This window comes from Ambystoma mexicanum, chromosome 13 (assembly GCF_040938575.1).
Source record: "Ambystoma mexicanum isolate Mex_15411 chromosome 13, UKY_AmexF1_1, whole genome shotgun sequence".
Classification (NCBI taxonomy): domain Eukaryota; kingdom Metazoa; phylum Chordata; class Amphibia; order Caudata; family Ambystomatidae; genus Ambystoma; species Ambystoma mexicanum.
In genome coordinates, this window is record NC_090938.1 from 826,523,656 (window position 1) to 826,537,250 (window position 13,595).

Here is a 13,595-nt window from a genome sequence, read left to right on the forward strand (position 1 = left end):
GAATCTATGGGGAAACTGTGCAGGGAATGCGTGGGGTCACTGTGCAGAGAATCTATGAGGTCACTGTGCAGGGATTCTCTGGGGTCACTGCGCAGGGAATGCATGGGGTCACTGTGCAGGGAATCTATGAGGTCACTGTGCAGGGAATCTCTGGGGTCACTGCGCGGGGAATCTATGGGGTCACTGCACAGGAAATCTATGGGGTCACTGCGCAGGGAATCTATGGGGTCACTGTGAAGAGAATCTATGGGGTCTCTGTGCAGGGAATCTATGGGGTCACTGTGCAGGGAAACTATGGGGTCACTGTGCAGGGAATCTCTGGGGTCACTCTGCAGGGAATCTTTGAGGTCACTGTGCAGGGAATCTCTGCAGTCACTGTGCGGGGAATCTATGGGGTGACTGTGCAGGGAATCTATGGGGTCACTGTGCAGGGAATCTATGGGTCACTGTGCGGGGAATCTATGGGGTCACTGTGCTGGGAATCTATGGGGTCACTTTGCAGGGAATCTGTGGGGTCACTGTGCGGGGAATCTATGGTGTCACTGTGCAGAGAATCTATGGGGTCACTCTGCAGGGAATCTATGGGGTCACTCTGCAGGGAATCTATGGGGTCACTGTGCCGGGAATCTCTGGGGCCAGTGTGTGGGGAATCTATGAGGTCACTGTGCAGGGAATCTTTGGGTCACTGTGCGGGGAATCTATTGGGTCACTGTGCAGGGAATCTATGGGGTCACTGTGCAGGGAATGTATGGGGTCACTGCACAGGGAATCTATGTGGGCAGGGTGCAGGGAATCTATGGGGTCATTGCAGAGAATCTATGGGGTGACTGTGCAGGGAATCTATGGGGTCACTGTGCAGGGAATCTATGGGTCACTGTGCGGGGAATCTATTGGGTCATGGGTCACTGTGCACGGAATCTATGGGGTCACTTTGCAGGGAATCTCTGGGGTCACTGTGCAGGGAATCTCTGGGGTCACTGTGCAGGGAATCTATGGGGTCACTGTGCAGGGAATCTATGGGGTCCCTGTGCGTGAAATCTATGGGGTCACTCTGCAGGGACTCTCTGGGGTCCCTGTGCGTGAAATCTATGGGGTCACTCTGCAGGGACTCTCTGGGGTCACTGTGCAGGGACTCCCTGGGGTCACTGTGCAGGGAATCAATGGGTGACTGTGCAGGGAATCTCTGGAGTCACTGTGCGGGGAATCTATGGGGTCACTGTGCAGGGAATCTATGGGTGTCTGTGCGGGGAATCTATTGGGTCACTGTGCAGGGAATCTATGGGGTCACTGTGCAGGGAATGTATGGGGTCACTGTGCTGGGAATCTATGTGGGCACGGTGCAGTGAATCTATGGGGTCACTGTGCAGAGAATCTAAGGGGTGACTGTGCAGGGAATCTATGGGGTCACTGTGCGGGGAATCTATGGGTCACTGTGCGGGGAATCTATGGGGTCACTTTGCAGTGAATGCATGGGGTGTCTGTGAATGGAATCTATGGGGTCACTGCGCAGGGAATCTATGTGGTCTGGGTGCAGGGAATCTATGGGGTCACTGTGCAGGGAATCTATGGGGTCACTGTGCAGGGAATCTCTGGGGTCACTGTGCAGGGAATCTATGGGGTCACTGTGTGGGGAATCTATGGGGTCTCTGTGCGGGGAATCTATGGGGTCACTTTGCAGGGAATGCATGGGGTCACTGTGCATGGAATCTATGGGGTCACTGTGCGGGGAATCTATGGGGTCACTGCGTGGGAAATCTATGGGGTCACTGCGCAGGGAATCTATGTGGTCAGGGTGCAGGGAATCTATGGGGTCACTGTGCAGGGAATCTATGGGGTCACTGAGAAGGGAATCTATGGGGTCACTGTGCAGGGAATCTATGCGGTCACTGTGCAGGGAATGTATGGGGTCACTGCACAGGGAATCTATGTGGTCAGGGTGCAGGGAATCTATGGCGTCACTGTGCAGGGAATCTATGTGGTCACTGTGCAGGGAATCAATGGGGTCACTGTGCAGGGAATCTATGGGGTCACTGTGCAGGGAATCTATGTGGTCAGGGTGCAGGGAATCTATGGGGTCACTGTGCGGGGAATCTATGGGGTCACTGTGCAGGGAATCTATGGTGTCACTGTGCAGGGAATCTCTGGGGTCACTGTGCAGGGAATCTATGGGGAAACTGTGCAGGGAATGCGTGGGGTCACTGTGCAGAGAATCTATGAGGTCACTGTGCAAGGATTCTCTGGGGTCACTGCGCAGGGAATGCATGGGGTCACTGTGCAGGGAATCTATGAGGTCACTGTGCAGGGAATCTCTGGGGTCACTGCGCGGGGAATCTATGGGGTCACTGCACAGGAAATCTATGGGGTCACTGCGCAGGGAATCTATGGGATCACTGTGCAGGGAATCTATGGGGTCTCTGTGCAGGGAATCTATGGGGTCACTGTGCAGGGAAACTATGGGGTCACTGTGCAGGGAATCTCTGGGGTCACTCTGCAGGGAATCTTTGAGGTCACTGTGCAGGGAATCTCTGCAGTCAATGTGCGGGGAATCTATGGGGTGAATGTGCAGGGAATCTATGGGGTCACTGTGCAGGGAATCTATGGGTCACTGTGCTGGGAATCTATGGGGTCACTTTGCAGGGAATCTATGGGGTCACTGTGCGGGGAATCTATGGTGTCACTGTGCAGAGAATCTATGGGGTCACTCTGCAGGGAATCTATGGGGTCACTCTGCAGGGAATCTATGGGGTCACTGTGCAGGGAATCTCTGGGGCCAGTGTGTGGGGAATCTATGAGGTCACTGTGCAGGGAATCTTTGGGTCACTGTGCGGGGAATCTATTGGGTCACTGTGCAGGGAATCTATGGGGTCACAGTGCAGGGAATGTATGGGGTCACTGCACAGGGAATCTATGTGGGCAGGGTGCAGGGAATCTATGGGGTGACTGCAGAGAATCTATGGGGTGACTGTGCAGGGAATCTATGGGGTCACTGTGCAGGGAATCTATGGGTCACTGTGCGGGGAATCTATTGGGTCACTGCTCAGGGAATCTATGGGGTCACTGTGCACGGAATCTATGGGGTCACTTTGCAGGGAATCTATGGGGTCACTGTGCAGGGAATCTCTGGGGTTACTGTGCAGGGAATCTATGGGGTCACTGTGCAGGGAATCTATGAGGTCACTGTGCAGGGAATCTTTGGGTCACTGTGCAGGGAATCTATTGGGTCACTGTGCAGGGAATCTATGGGGTCACTGTGCAGGGAATGTATGGGGTCACTGCCCAGGGAATCTATGTGGGCAGGGTGCAGGGAATCTATGGGGTCACTGCAGAGAATCTATGGGGTGACTGTGCAGGGAATCTATGGGGTCACTTTGCAGGGAATCTATGGGGTCACTGTGCAGGGAATCTCTGGGGTCACTGTGCAGGGAATCTATGGGGTCACTGTGCAGGGAATCTATGGGGTCCCTGTGCGTGAAATCTATGGGGTCACTCTGCAGGGACTCTCTGGGGTCACTGTGCAGGGACTCTCTGGGGTCACTGTGCAGGGAACCAATGGGTGACTGTGCAGGGAATCTCTGGGGTCACTGTGTGGGGAATCTATGGGGTCACTGTGCAGGGAATCTATGGGTGTCTGTGCGGGGAATCTATTGGGTCACTGTGCAGGGAATCTATGGGGTCACTGTGCAGGGAATGTATGGGGTCACTGTGCTGGGAATCTATGTGGGCACGGTGCAGTGAATCTATGGGGTCACTGTGCAGAGAATCTATGGGGTGACTGTGCAGGGAATCTATGGGGTCACTGTGCGGGGAATCTATGGGTCACTGTGCGGGGAATCTATGGGGTCACTTTGCAGTGAATGCATGGGGTGTCTGTGCATGGAATCTATGGGGTCACTGCGCAGGGAATCTATGTGGTCTGGGTGCAGGGAATCTATGGGGTCACTGTGCAGGGAATCTATGGGGTCACTGTGCAGGGAATCCCTGGGGTCACTGTGCAGGGAATCTATGGGGTCACTGTGTGGGGAATCTATGGGGTCACTGTGCGGGGAATCTATGGGGTCACTTTGCAGGGAATGCATGGGGTCACTGTGCATGGAATCTATGGGGTCACTGTGCGGGTGACCTATGGGGTCACTGCGTGGGAAATCTATGGGGTCACTGCGCAGGGAATCTATGTGGTCAGGGTGCAGGGAATCTCTGGGGTCACTGTGCAGGGAATCTATGGGGTCACTGAGAAGGGAATCTGTGGGGTCACTGTGCAGGGAATCTATGCGGTCACTGTGCAGGGAATGTATGGGGTCACTGCACAGGGAATCTATGTGGTCAGGGTGCAGGGAATCTATGGCGTCACTGTGCAGGGAATCTATGTGGTCACTGTGCAGGGAATCAATGGGGTCACTGTGCAGGGAATCTATGGGGTCACTGTGCAGGGAATCTATGTGGTCAGGGTGCAGGGAATCTATGGGGTCACTGTGTGGGGAATCTATGGGGTCACTGTGCAGGGAATCTATGGGGTCACTGTGCAGGGAATCTCTGGGGTCACTGTGCAGGGAATCTATGGGGAAACTGTGCAGGGAATGCGTGGGGTCACTGTGCAGAGAATCTATGAGGTCACTGTGCAGGGATTCTCTGGGGTCACTGCGCAGGGAATGCATGGGGTCACAGTGCAGGGAATCTATGAGGTCACTGTGCAGGGAATCTCTGGGGTCACTGCGCGGGGAATCTATGGGGTCACTGCACAGGAAATCTATGGGGTCACTGCGCAGGGAATCTATGGGGTCACTGTGCAGGGAATCTATGGGGTCTCTGTGCAGGGAATCTATGGGGTCACTGTGCAGGGAAACTATGGGGTCACTGTGCAGGGAATCTCTGGGGTCACTCTGCAGGGAATCTTTGAGGTCACTGTGCAGGGAATCTCTGCAGTCAATGTGCGGGGAATCTATGGGGTGAATGTGCAGGGAATCTATGGGGTCACTGTGCAGGGAATCTATGGGTCACTGTGCTGGGAATCTATGGGGTCACTTTGCAGGGAATCTATGGGGTCACTGTGCGGGGAATCTATGGTGTCACTGTGCAGAGAATCTATGGGGTCACTCTGCAGGGAATCTATGGGGTCACTCTGCAGGGAATCTATGGGGTCACTGTGCAGGGAATCTCTGGGGCCAGTGTGTGGGGAATCTATGAGGTCACTGTGCAGGGAATCTTTGGGTCACTGTGCGGGGAATCTATTGGGTCACTGTGCAGGGAATCTATGGGGTCACAGTGCAGGGAATGTATGGGGTCACTGCACAGGGAATCTATGTGGGCAGGGTGCAGGGAATCTATGGGGTGACTGCAGAGAATCTATGGGGTGACTGTGCAGGGAATCTATGGGGTCACTGTGCAGGTAATCTATGGGTCACTGTGCGGGGAATCTTTTGGGTCACTGCTCAGGGAATCTATGGGGTCACTGTGCACGGAATCTATGGGGTCACTTTGCAGGGAATCTATGGGGTCACTGTGCAGGGAATCTCTGGGTTTACTGTGCAGGGAATCTATGGGGTCACTGTGCAGGGAATCTATGGGGTCCCTGTGCGTGAAATCTATGGGGTCACTCTGCAGGGACTCTCTGGGGTCACTGTGCAGGGACTCTCTGGGGTCACTGTGCAGGGAATCAATGGGTGACTGTGCAGGGAATCTCTGGGGTCACTGTGCGGGGAATCTATGGGGTCACTGTGCAGGGAATCTATGGATGTCTGTGCGGGGAATCTATTGGGTCACTGTGCATGGAATCTATGGGGTCACTGTGCAGGGAATGTATGGGGTCACTGTGCTGGGAATCTATGTGGTCTGGGTGCAGGGAATCTATGGGGTCACTATGCAGGGAATCTATGGGGTGACTGTGCAGGGAATCTATGGAGTCACTGTGCAGGGAATCTATGGGTCACTGTGCTGGGAATCTATTGGGTCACTGTGCAGGGAATCTGGGGTCACTGTGCAGGGAATCTATGGGGTCACTGTGCGGGGAATCCATGGGGTCACTGTGCGGGGAATCTATGGGGTCACTGTGCAGGGAATCTATGGTGTCACTGTGCAGGGAATCTCTGGGGTCACTGTGCAGAGAATCTATGGGGAAACTGTGCAGGGAATGCGTGGGGTCACTGTGCAGAGAATCTATGAGGTCACTGTGCAGGGATTCTCTGGGGTCACTGCGCAGGGAATGCATGGGGTCACTGTGTAGGGAATCTCTGATGTCACTGTGCAGGGAATCTCTGGGGTCACTGCGCGGAGAATCTATGGGGTCACTGCACAGGAAATATATGGGGTCACTGCGCAGGGAATCTATGGGGTCACTGTGCAGGGAATCTATGGGGTCTCTGTGCTGGGAATCTATGGGGTCACTGTGCAGGGAATCGCTGGGGTCACTGTGTGGGGAATCTATGGGGTCACTGTGCGGGGAATCTATGGGGTCACTGTGCGGGGAATCTATGGGGTCACTGTGTGGGGAATCTATGGGGTCACTGTGCAGGGAATCTATGGGGTCACTGTGCAGGGAATATCTGGGGTCACTGTGCAGGAAATCCCTGGGGTCACTGTGCAAAGAATCTTGATTGAAGTGCCTTTGCCTCTCACTGCTAAATCGAATCTAGGTGACCCCTATTTATGCACTTGATTGTTGTGCCTCCCTGACTCTTTCCCTCTTACTCAGGTAACCAGGACTACCATCATGCACATCAGTGCACTCCTTCCACTATACTACACCCTAGCCCTACGACTTGCCCAAGTCACTCAGTTACCTACGGTAACAACCTCACCACCCCGGGTTAAACTTGATCAGCCTCTTCTCAGTCTTGCACCTTTCTCGACCTATGGTGTCTCCCAGAATGAGCCCGGCAGCTTCCGCTGTAGGCCAGATCAACCAATACCTTAATGACCCAGCACTATGTCTGGAACATTTCGCTAGGAAACCCACACCTAACCAACCTTGCCCCCTCTCTCTCAGAAATAAGAGACTAGGCACCAGATTCCGCCTACGTCACTCCCGTAACAACGCCACGAAGCAAACCTTACTCTCTCCACCTGGATCACCGTCAATTACTACCTCATGCAAATCCACAACCACAGGGGTTAAACTGCCCATAAGGGTGCCCTTATTAATGCCAGATCCCTCACTGCACACGCACTAGACATAGCTGACCTTATCACCACGTCTGACCTTGACTTCATAGCTATATCCGAAACGTGGCTTCATGCCGCTTCTGGCCCCTTACTAGCGTTGGCCCTACCGCCTGACTACGGCATCACACGATGTGACCGTCCCACTGCCCACTCTAGAGGTGGGGGTGTGGCTTTCATCCATAAAAATTCGCTTGACCTAAGAGTGATACCTGATGCCAAACTTGCATCAGCTGAGTCGCTGTCAGTCAAATTAGCACTCACACCCAACCAAACGGCCACCTTGCACCTTATCTACAGGCCCCCGGGACCGGCACCGTCCTTTGCCAGTGAAATTTCCACCCTCCTCCTTGACAATACTAAAAATAATTCACAAACAATCATCCTAGGCAACTTTAACTTAGGTCTTGGTGACCTAAAGGATCCTGTGGCAACTGACCTGGAGAATGTACTAACTGACCTCGGCCTCACCTTGTACATTCAAGAACCTACCCATATCAAAGGTCGAACACTTGATTGGTTAGCTGGCTCCAACTGCAATATTAAGGTTCTCAGCAACACCCCCTGTTTATGGTCTGACCATCACATCATAACCTTTAACATTGAAGTAACCCCACATACCCCGACTCCAATAGCCCCAGCACTCCCGACCAGAAGCAAAAAAGACATAACTAAGGAGAAACTCCTCCCACTGTTACTCCCGACCCTTAATGCAGCCATCAACATCTGCTCTGACCCTACGTCCTTAGCAGACACTTACAACCAAACAATGCTAACAGCCATTGACTCTATAGCACCTATCAAACTTAGGAAGGCTAAATTACAAGCTCATCTTAACTCATGGTTCACCCCACAGTTAAGAATACTCCGCAAAGCTAAACGCTGGGCTGAAAATTGATGGAAAAGCCAGCCATCTGAAGAGCACAAAGATGGTTTCCTTCTTGCCTCACCCTCTTATAAAGATGCCATCATCACTGCAAAAAAGGAATCTCTTAACAACCGCATTCTGCAAGCTGACTCGAACACTAAGGAACTCTTCAAAATCCTAAAAGAGCTTGAAACTCCAGTCGCCCCCCCGACACGTGCTTGAAAGATAGTAAATGGTGTGCCAACATCCAAGCAGCCTTACTAAATAAAATCTCCACACTACAAGCAAAAATTAAAGATAAGCAGGACAGCCTGAAGCGCGACAACCACGCTCTTTCCCCTGCCAGGGCCCCCCCTCCAGACACTGCTAATACTATACCATTTACATTCTCACCGCTCACCGTTGCCGAGGTAGAAAACATAATTCTAAGAATTAAACCATCCAACTGCCAAGGTGACCCGTGCCCAGCCCCTATTGTTAAGGACTCAGCGCATGAGCTGGCCCCATTCATTACGGCCTTCATTAACTCTTCCTTCAAAACCGGTATTGTCCCGGATAACCTGAAGGACGCTTGGGTGATCCCATTGCTCAAAAAACCATCCCTCGACCCAAGCATACCCACTAATTTCCGACCTATCACCACAGTCCCATTTCTGCTTAAGATTTTAGACCGTGCTGCATACCTTCAGATACAAAACTATTCGGAATCTAATAACTTGCTAGGTCTACAACAATCCGGATTCCGCCCCAGACACGGGACGGAGACTGCTTTAATAGACCTTAAAACCCAAATCGAGGTTTTAAAGGATCAGGGCAAACTAGCAATGCTATTACTTCTCGACCTTTCAGCCGCTTTCGATTTGGTCAACCACCAGATCCTTTGCAAGCATCTCCACTCCGCTGCCAACTTCTCGTCCTCTGCTGCAGCCTGGATCAAATCCTTTTTGAGCAATAGATCCATGAGAGTCTTTGCCCCATCCGCAGCCGCCGACCCTTCCCTAATTCACTGTGGCGTACCTCAGGGATCTTGCGTGTCACCTACACTTTATAACATCTTCAAAAAAACACTCTTTGATGCGCTTGACTATCTGGGTGTCTCCTATACCAACTATGCGGACGACACCCAGATACTCATTCCCATCACAGGTGATTATCTAGCTGACACCAAGGCCCTTAATGACATCTACTTGGTCATCCAAGCTTGGATGGCCCAGCACCAGCTGTGCCTAAACGATGACAAGACGGAGCTTCTGATCTTGGGCACTGCACAACGCCTGAGCAGACTAGAACCGTCCTATCAGTCATTCACCATAGACGGTAATAACATTCGAGTCTGAAAAGACACTAAAACATTAGGTTTCTACCTTGACGCTACACTATCATTAACCCGACAAACGAATGTTGTCAGATCTGCATCTGCATACACATGCAAACTAATTGTAGCCTGCAGACCATTCCTTACTACCTCCAACAGTGTCACACTAGCGAGAAGCCTCATCATGGCTAAAATCTATTACTGTAGTGCTCTTTACCTAGGCACCAGCCAAGAGAACCTGAATAAACTCCAAACTACCCAAAACAATGCCATTCGTGCTGCCCTAAACATTCCCCGCAACCACCATATCACAGAAACTAGAACCAAGTTAAAGTGGCTACCTGTCAAGCAGAGAATTTCACTCAAAACACTCGCCCTTACACACAAATGCCTGGCTAATAAGGCCCCCATTTACCTCGGCAGTCGACTGTCGCGCCACTCGACCTCCCGACCACTAAGAACTGCCCAGTCCCACTGTCTAGCGATCCCTAGATTTAAACTGCAAAAAGCAGGGGGTTTAAGCTTCCCTGTCCTAGCCTCCAAGCTATGGAACTCCCTCCCTGCTACAATCAGAGCTGAAGACTCATTTAACACTTTCAAAGCCAATACTAGATCTTGGCTTTTTGACCAGCTTTAAGCCCTGCTCAGCGCCTCTGTCCTACATACTCTGACCTGCTGACCTCTGTTATTACCTAGCGGCACCGGCATCACTGTATTATATGTAGATAGATTCCTTTAGTCACCTTCTGTCGTTGTGTAAATTATGTAATGTTATGTCTGTATATAAACATATGTGTAACCTGTATAAATTGCGCCCTTATGCCTCCGGGCCTGATGGTCTGCGCGTTATAAATAAAATAAATACATAAATACATAAAAATACATAAATCTCTGGGGTCACTGTGCAGGGAATCTATGGGGTCACTGTGCAGGTATGGGGTCACTGTGCAGGGAATGTATGGGGTCACTGTGCAGGGAATCTATGGGGTCACTGTGTGTGGAATCTATGGGGTCACTGCATGGGGAATCTATGGGGTCACTGCGCAGGGAATCTATGGGGTCACTCTGCAGGGAATCTATGGGGTCACTCTGCAGGGAATCTATGGGGTCACTGTGTGGGGAATCTATGGGGTCAGGGTGCAGGGAATCTATGGGGTCACTCTGCAGGGAATCTATGGGGTCACTGTGCGGGGAATCTATGGGGTCAGGGTGCAGGGAATCTATGGTGTCACTGCATGGGGAATCTATGGGGTCACTGCGCAGGGAATCTATGGGTTCACTGTGCAGGGAATTTCTGGGGTCAGGGTGCGGGGAATCTATGGCAGGGGCACAAGAGGCGCAACTATGCCTTTCTCATGAAAGACTCATGTTCCACACTCCGCTCCAGGGAATTTTTTCTTTTGGCTGTAATTTCTTGATTATTTCCAGAAAATATTACATTGAAACAAATGAATTCAAATCTAAGGTTCTTTCCCTGTGTATTACTAAGGGAACATATATACATGTTTGCGTTACCCACAGTTAATCCCAAACAAACCTCTGAACTCTGGCTCCACAAACGATTCTCTCGCTCTGTGTCGCTGCCACAGCAAAATCCCACTTGATTGATGGAAGAGTATTTGTCGGGTTTCGCATCGTTCGGCTCTTCATCAGGACTGTCCGATTCCATGCCTTAAATACTGTATATTTCATCTCTATATTCCTGTCCCAAAGCATTACCTGCATAAGATCCTGAATCCTGCAGCAAGTCCGCATGCAGCGCTGCTGTGCGTGCACAGTGCCGGATTGCCCATTAGGCAAAGTAGGGCCCGGCGTATGGGCCCCACTCCTTTTAGGGGCCTGCGACAACGATCAAAATAAAGCGCTGCAGACAATTAAGGAGATCATTTGCGAGGGGCCCGGCATTTCAGGGCCTCTACAGGGTTCAATCCGTCACTGTACTCGCAACATCAGTCTTGGTCTAACCAATGGCTGCTGTGGGGTTCCTTTGTTTTCTGTTGCTTTGTTGCTCTCTGAGCAGTCGCTCCAGTTTATGTAACGCCCGGGCAGTGTTTTCCCCGGTTAATCTCTGCAATGTTCTTATCTAGTCCAAGGCAGACTTAAATTATGACTTTAGCAGTGTTGGAGAGTGAAATTAATGTTATCATCTCTGTTAGTGAAGGCCAGCCCTGTCTGGTTCCAGAATACATGCAATGAAACTCTTTGTACCAACTAGGAAGGTATCGTTAACCGCTTCTCTGCCGTGCTGTTTCACCACAGGTTTTGATTGATAACTGATTAAATCACCCAATGACTCATAAGGCTGTAGTGCATTATTAGAGTATATAGCCCGCTTACTGCTGACACGATGATGCATTATTAGAGCTTGATAGCCAGCTTACTGCTGACACAATGAGGCATTGTTAGAGCATGATAGCCAGCTTACTCCTCAGCATGATAGCCAGTTTACTGCTGACACGATGATGCATTATTAGAGCATGATAGCCTGCTTACTCCTGATCATGATAGCCAGCTTACAGCTGACACGATGATGCATTATTAGAGCATGATAGCCCGCTTACTGCTGAGCACGATACCTAGCTCACTGCTGACACAATGATGTATTATTAGAGCATGATAGCCAGCTTACTCCTGATCAGGATAGCCAGCTTACTGCTGACACGATGATGCATTATTAGAGCATTATAGCCAGCTTACTGCTGACACAATGATGCATTCTTACAGCATGATAGCCAGCTTACTGCTCACACAATGATGCATTATTAGAGCATGATAGCTAGCTGACTGCTGACACGATGATGCATTATTGGAGCATGATAGCCAGCTTACTGCTGACACAATGACGCATTGTTAGAGCATGATAGCCAGCTTACTCCTGAGCATGATACCTAGCTCACTGCTGACACAATGATGTATTATTAGAGCATGATAGCCAGTTTACTCCTGAGCATAATAGCCAGCTTACTACTGACACAATGATGCATTATTAGAGAATGATAGCCATCTTACTGCTGACACAATGATGCATTATTAGAGCATGATAGCCAGCTTACTGCTGACACAATGAAGCATTATTCGAACATGATAGCCAGCTTACTGCTGACACGATGGTGCATTATTAGAGCATGATAGCCAGCTTACTCCTGAGCATGATAGCCAGCTTACTGCTGACACGATGATGCATTATTAGAGCATGATAGCCAGCTTACTCCTGAGCATGATAGCCAGCTTACTGCTGACACGATGATGCATTATTAGAGCATGATAGCCAGCTTACTCCTGAGCATGATAGCCACCTTACTGCTGACACAATGATGTATTATTAGAGCATGATAGCCCGCTTACTCCTGAGCATGATAGCCACCTTACTGCTGACACGATGATGCATTATTAGAGCATGATAGCCAGCTTACTCCTGAGCATGATAGCCACCTTACTGCTGACACGATGATGCATTATTAGAGCATGATAGCCAGCTTACTCCTTAGCATGATAGCCACCTTACTGCTGACACGATGATGCATTATGCTGACACGATGATGCATTATTAGAGCATATAGACAGCTCACTGCTGACACAATGATGCATTATTAGCGCATGATAGCCAGCTTACTCCTGGTCCTGATAGCCAGCTTACTGCTGACACAATGATGCATTATTAGAGCACGATATCCAGAGTACTGCTGACACAATGATGCATTATTAGAGCATGATAGCCATCTTACTGCTGACACAATGATGCATTATTAGAGCACAATATCCAGTTTACTGCTGACACAATGATGCATTATTAGAGCATGATAGCCATCTTACTGCTGACACAATGATGCATTATTAGAGCATGGTAGCCAGTTTACTGCTGACACAATGATGCATTATTAGAGCATGATAGCCTGCTTACTCCTGTGCATGATAGCCATCTTACTGCTGACACAATGATGCATTATTAGAGCATGATATCCAGTGTACTGCTGACACAATGATGCATTATTAGAGCATATAGACAGCTCACTGCTGACACAATGACGCATTATTATAGCATGATAGCCAGCTTACTCCTGAGCATGATAGCCAGATTACTGCTGACACAATGATGCATTATTAGAGCCTGATAGCCATCTCACTGCTGACACAATGATGCATTATTAGAGCATGGTAGCCCGCTCACTGCTGACACAATGACGCATTATTACAGCATGATAGCCAGCTTACCTCTGACACAATGATGCATTATTAGAGCATGGTAGCCAGCTCACTGCT